The sequence below is a fragment of the Muntiacus reevesi genome, chromosome 9, assembly GCF_963930625.1.
Source record: "Muntiacus reevesi chromosome 9, mMunRee1.1, whole genome shotgun sequence".
Classification (NCBI taxonomy): Eukaryota; Metazoa; Chordata; class Mammalia; order Artiodactyla; family Cervidae; genus Muntiacus; species Muntiacus reevesi.
This window is the reverse complement of record NC_089257.1, coordinates 12953748-12960991: the sequence shown is the minus strand read 5'-3', so window position 1 is coordinate 12960991 and position 7244 is coordinate 12953748. Positions and strand designations below refer to the sequence as shown.

Sequence of the window (7244 nt, the reverse complement as noted above, 5' to 3'; positions counted from 1 at the left end):
TTTCAAGCTAATAAGATATCCATAACTTAATAAAATTCATTGGATTGGATCTTTGGAATATTCATAATGTTGGATCAGCTATTCAATTTGCCACACTCAAATATTCTCTTTAATAGATGATTTCAAATTTGATTTAATAGACCTAGAAACATGAGTTCAATAAATTCTTCGAGGAAATCTCATCCAAGGGGTGCTTTTGCCATCTATTGGCAGTCCTAGAAAATAACTCCTTAATTTCTAACCAAGTCTCTTTTTTTTCCATATAGATGACTTTCCAAACTGATACATGGCTAATGGAAATTTCACTCAAGTCACTGAGTTTTTTCTCACAGGAATCTCAGAAAGTCTGGACCTCCAGATCCCACTCTTCTTTGTCTTCCTGGTCATCTATGGACTGACCGTGACAGGCAACCTAAGCATCATCACCCTCACCAGTGTGGACTCTCGACTTCAGACCCCCATGTATTTCTTCCTCAGGCACTTGGCCATCGTCAGTCTTGGCAATTCAACTGTCATTGCTCCTAAAATGCTGATCAACTTTTTAGTAAAAAAGCTTACCACCTCATTCTATGAATGTGCCGCCCAACTAGGAGGGTTCTTCGTTTTCATCGTAGCTGAAATTTTCATGTTGGCTGTGATGGCCTATGACCGCTATGTGGCCATCTGTAACCCCCTGCTCTACATGGCGGTGGTGTCTCAACAGGTCTGCTTTCTGCTAGCTTCCCTCACATACCTCTATGGCTTTTCCACAGCTATTGTAGTTTCATGTTGTGTATTTTCTATGTCTTATTGTTCTTGCAATGTAATCAATCATTTTTACTGTGACACAGTCCCTCTGATAGCTTTGTCTTGCTCTGATACTTCATTACCAGAAACAGTAGTATTCATATCTGCATCTACAAACTTGATGTTTTTCTTACTGTAGTTGTAGCATCTTATTTCAACATCATTTTGTCCATTCTAAGGATACGTTCATCAGAAGGAAGGAAAAGAGCCTTCTCCACATGAGCTTCACATATGACTGCTGTGTCAGTCTTCTATGGAACTCTGTTTTTTATGTATTTGCAGCCTCGAAATAACCACTCACTGGATATTGACAAAATGGCCTCCGTGTTTTATACACTGGTGATTCCCATGCTGAATCCCATGATTTACAGCCTGAGGAACAAAGACGTGAAGGCTGCCTTGAGGAAATTTCTGACCAATTAGTAATGTAGTGTTAGAACTCTATAGGTCACTGAAGAGATGGTTAAGATAGGATGCCACTTTGTGGAATATAGTCTGAACAACATTAGAAGCTAAAGGAATGGATGATTTTCCCATTTTGCAATTTCTGTTTTGAGAAAAGGTTCTAGTCCACACCTTTCAAACAGAGCTCTTGAATACAAGCCCTTTTTTCTAATCTAAAAAGTGAAAAATTTGAGACAACAGCCACAGAAATATTGGGGATGAATTGGAAAAAGAGCTAGTGAAAGTCAGATTCATATTATTTGTACAAAATCTGTGCAAGTCACTGGTCTCGAGGCACATAGGTGTGGAGATTTCAGTTTCCCAGGAAAGATTGTGTGTGTGTGTGTGTGCTCACATGCTCAGTCATGTCTGACACTTTGAGACCCCATGGACTGTAGCCTGCCAGCCTCCTCTGTCCAGTGAATTTTCCAGGCAAGAATGTTTAAATGGGTTGTCATTTCTTCCTCCAGGAGATCTTCCTGACCCAGGGATAATACTCACGTCTCCTGTGTCTCCTGCAGGTGGATTCTTTACCACTGAACCACCCAGGAATCCCAGAGAAGGCTAAAAGTATAAAGAAATATTTATGTAACCACTCATGGGACAGAGTTTGTAGTTTGACATACCTTGTTAATTTTTTCTAAAATAAAAAAAGAAAAGAACAAATAAAATCAACTCTCTTAAGATTATAACAATATTTAGAAGTCTTCATAGTAAAATGCCCCCAGGTCTAACATAGACTCCAAGACCCTGGAACATCAAAGTTATCAAGAAAATAAATGTAATCCTTGAAATGACAACAGAGAGTGATTCCGTGTTCTCCTGCTCGCTTCTGTCTTCAGTGTCAGTCTGTGCTCCTTAGGTTGGGATATTTTCAGCTTTATGTCCTCTCCTACCCACTTTGTCTTCTTCATCCCAATCTGTTTTGTACACATGGAACTGTTTGGTGGGAGAGACTGTTCTGCCCTCTTTAGTGGTAGCAAAACTCTTCTTTGTAAAACTGCAAGATCATGGGTCAAAAGTGCTAAACAGAAAAATTAAAAAAAAAATAAAACTTCTCAAATTAAATTTGAAAAAGTAATTTTATCTATCACACTTATAAAAATTCTAAAAATAAATAAGAAGAAAAATCTCAATTAAAATGAATAAAATTTAGACATTTAAGATGGAGATATATGAATGAACAAGTATATAGAAAAATATTCAGTATTATTAATCATCAAGTAAATGAAATGCAAACTCATAATACTATGTTTTCTCCCGGTTTCAATTTATAAATCTTTTTTTTTTTTTAATTTTGACTTCAAATATTGGCAAGTATGTGGGGATAGTATGGATTCTCATACATGGTTTTAAGTAACGAAAATGCAACAGTTAGTTTAGAAATCTGCAGTTTGTTATAAAGTTAAATATATAGTTATCTATGTTCCAGTAATTTCCCTCATAGATCTATTACTAGGGAAATAAATACATCTACACACATGCATGCTAAGTCACTTCAGTTGCACCCAACTCTTTGCGACACTATGGACTCCTCTCTTCATTGAATTCTCCAGGGAAGAATACTGGAGAGGGTTGCATGCCCTCTTCCAGAGGATCTTTCCAACCCAGGGATGGAAACTGCATCTCATCTCTTATGTCTCCTTCATTGGCAGGCAAGTTCTTTATCCCCTGGGAAGTCCACATATATGCACATACACAGTTATATAGACTTATTACAACAAGCCAAAATTCAAATACCCATCAACAAGAGGATGGTTAAAGATGGGATATACGCATGTAGTCAATTATTGAACCTAGGTCTCCCGCATTCCAGGCGGATTCTCTACCATCTGATCTACCAGGGAAGCCACTTGTATAAATGCAGCACAGATAAATTTCAACATTGCTTCCCTGGTGGCTCAGAGGTTAAAGCGTCTGCCTGCAATGCGGGAGACCTGGGTTCGATCCCTGGGTCAGGAAGATTCCCTGGAGAAGGAAATGGCAACCCACTCTAGTAATCTTGGCTGGAGAATTCCATGGACAGAGGAGCCTGGCGGGCTACAGTCCACGGAGTCGCAAAGAGTCAGACATGACCGAGCGACTTCAGTTTCAGTTTATGCTGAGTGATAGACTGCTTATTTGAGACTGTTTATTGTGTGATTCCACTTATATGAAATTCAGAAACAGGGAAAATAAGGTTATAGCTGCAGTAAGTGGAAGCTGGAGGATGTTGTTCAGCATTATAATGGGGATAGCCTACGCTGTAGGGATATTTGGGGGCATTTAAAATATCAGGGATCATTTTTGGTGTTGATAATGTTCTATATCTTGATTTAGGTATTAGGAACAAATGGCACATTTACTAAAGCATACCCGTTTTTACATTTTAGATCCATCTTTAACTATATATGAATTCCCCTCAATTCTGCATGAGGAAGTAATAGAGGAAGAGAGCATGGGTAAATGTTATGAGAGGGAATATATTACCTTCTGTTATATTTTAATGTCTATGAAGTTGTGCTGAACATTATGCAAGAATGATGAGATAGCTCAGAAAACACTACCAGTTAGACTATTATCATTGTAACACATTGTACTGCAAGAGTTATGTGTCTGTCATATTAAAAGTCAATGTGTGTATCACTCAAAGATGAGGTTTTAATTTCAAATCTTCTAGTCACCAGTTACATGTTTTTGATCAAATGATAGAGTTTGTCTTAGATTTGTGTCCTCTGAATGTGGGGTTAGTAATATCTGTACCATATAGGCCAAATGATATATGTTTAATCCAGGGCCTACTACTTATTTTACTGCAAAAAGAAAAAACAAAAAACAAAAAACTCTATGCAGTGATGATGATTCATTTACACTTTTACCATGACTTTGCAAACTGTTCCAGTTTTGCTGAAATAGAACTCACACAGTAATGCTTTTAATGTTATTTAAATCACTGACTCTGTAAGTACTTTATGGCATGTAGGTCTCCATGGACCCTACACATCATTTATGCTGCTTTCTTCCTTTCCTTAAATTATCCCTTACAATTTTTCCACTAGAGAATATGCAAGATATCCTGGAGAATTAGCAGGCACCATAGGCAATTTCTTTTTAAATCTCTCAGATGATTTAAATTCCTTACTACTTCCTCAGGGACATTGCAAAGAAAGAGGAAATCATATATTCTCCCTGCCCAAAGAAACATCAGGAGAACATAAGAGCAGAAAATCCAGCTCTTCATAAAGGTGAGCATATAAAAAATATTGATTTTGATAACAACTCGGGTGTTGGTAATTTCCCTTGATTCTTAGATTCTGACTAAGGACACTTTGAGGTCACTGACTGCTTATCCTTTACACCACAAAAATTTAATTATTTCCTTTGATCGATGGTTTCCCCAGAATAAGATGATAGTTTGAAAGGCATTAATCATATGACTTGACTATATGTCATATATTGTTTGATTTGTGAAAGTCAAAAGTGGTATTTGGATATTGCAAGTGAAGAAGTTGTTACAGGTACCTGAAAATAATCATCACCAATTTAATCTAAGAGAATCCATTTATGTTAGGATTTCCAGATAAAATACAGGAAATTTAAATTTAAATTTCATATCAATAGCAAATACTTTTTAGTATTTGTTTAATATAATATTTGTTTTTTATAAATATACCCAATGTAATATTTGAAAAATAATAATTAAACTATGTATTATTCATGAAACATTGTACATACCTAAAATAATTTTATTTAGATCAATATTGACTCTGAAGTGAAGTGAAGTGAAAGCGGCTCAGTCATGCCCAACTCTTCGTGACCCCATGGACTGTACAGTCCATGGAGTTCTCCAGGACAGAATATTGTGGGCGTAACAGAGTGGGGAGCTGTTCCCTTCTCCAGGGATCTTCCCAACCCAGGGATTGAACCCAAGTCTCCCACATTGCAGGGGAAGTCTCTACCAGCTGAACCACCAGGGAAGCCCCCAAATAATTTTAATATATGGATATGCATATCCTTCAGTATGAAAATAACTCCCATGCATAAACTTCGATAATTTTTACTCGTTTGTTTTTCTTGCTGGTTTCTTAGCACTTGCTTGTTTGTTTTTCACAAAAGATTTTACAAACTTAGTAGATTATACTGGTAAAAAGTATAATGATTTGTTAAGAGTTATGAGAAAGTGATGAACCCCACATGACTCCTAACTGCTATCACCAAGACTGAAGGTTGAAAAATCAGTCTTCCCACTGCATACTTTTTGTATTCTGTCTACTCTAAATATTAGTCCTCAATGGAAGGATATAAAATGTTGCACTAGGATATTAAAAAATAACTAGAGATATTTTTTTTCCCAAATAAGAAGAATCGGAAGGATATCCCTATCTATTTAGGATACTGAAGCAATTTTTTTGGATAAATAACCAGAAGTTGTAAGTTGAATCACATGGGGAATTGCTGATCAACAAATATAGTTTCATTTACATAAGATTGAATAAGATATAGAGATCCACTCTACAGTATAGTAACTCTAATGAACAATACTGTACAGTTGACCCATAAATCATTTAATGGGGCAGATCACATGCTACATATTCTTAAAGCAGAAAATTAAAACAAAAATTAAAAAAGAATGGGCAAGGTAAAAGAACCTGGAATTTCAGAAAGAGATAATTACTGACACTGAAAATGGAGATACCATCAGTAAGCATTAGAATAATCCTAGCACAGCTGAGGACTTCAGAGTTGTGGGACTGATACTAGTAATCTGAGCCCCTTTGCTTAATCCAGTGTCTCTCTTTGAACAATGAAACCCATGACAACAGACGAGGCAATACCTGGTCCTTATCTGTGCGTGAGGAAGGAGCCTGAAAGCGGAGTGGGACTCAGTAGAGATACAGACATTTCCTTCTCCAGGGGATCTTCCAGGGATTGAAACTGGGTCTCCTGCATTGCAGGCAGATTCTTTACCACCTGGGCCACCACAGAAGCCTAGAGAAACAGCAGAAAATACTACCTAGGAAAGAGGAATAGAACTGGCTCAGCAACCTTCACTGTTGCCTTTCTTTCTCAACACCACTCCTTGGATTGGACTAGATTCCTGGTTTGATAAATCAGAACCTCTGCAGCATAAGAGAAAATAACAGCTAAGAATAAAAGGTTTTTATTCTAGGCTGTGTACTCTAGTTCAACTGGTGCTTTTGAATGTCAGTAGGGAAACAGAAAGATTGAGATGAGAATTTAGAGTTCAAAAAGCCTGGTCCAATGTGATATTAATAGAAAAAATGATATGTATCTGATTGTGGAATGCATTGAAAACAAGGCTAAAGCTTTTATCAGTTATTCTAAAAATATCTCAGACTACATGCTACCTAAAAGTTTTAATGACTGCTATCTGCCTATCAGCAAATATGAATCACAACGTGGAGACCAGAAAGATACAATAGTCTATGAGAGTGTTAATACAAGCTTGATCTCAGGAGGTAGGTGAGGGGAACCTTAGGATGGCAAATATCATGAAAATTGGCAAAAAAAAAAAAAAAAAAAAACACAATGTGGAACTCTGACAGAGAAAATTAGAGGATGGATACAATGTGCTTTACAGTGGTTGCTTTTTAACATTTTATTTTTTCCATTTAGGAAAACTATATGGGCTTCCCTCATAGCTCAGTTGGTACAGAATCTGCCTGCAATGCAAGAGACCTGGGTTCACTTCCTCGGTTGGGAAGATCCCCTGGAGAAGGAAATGGCAATCCACTCCAGTGTTCTTGCCTGGAAAATCCCGTGGACAGAGGAGCCTGGGGGCTACAGTCACAAGGAGTCAGACATGACCGAGTGACTAAACCGCCACATAAGCTGGAGTATACTAGATTTCAGCATAAGTAGAGGAGCTGATGTGGTTTGGAAACATGATTTCAGGAAACCCCACCCCAGGAATTGTCCTTGTCATCTAATGACAATCCAAGAAAATAATTACTTGGAAGTTTGTAACCACATTTTCTTTTCTTCCCCAAATAGATTAATTTCCAAACAGTTAC

General features: G+C 37.3%; 1 pseudogene; it reads left to right on the top strand.

Moving 5' to 3' along the window:
• The first annotated feature begins 286 nt into the window (after positions 1–286).
• On the top strand, positions 287–1209 carry LOC136175250 (olfactory receptor 8J3-like; annotated as a pseudogene).
• Positions 1210–7244: the final 6035 nt, after the last annotated feature.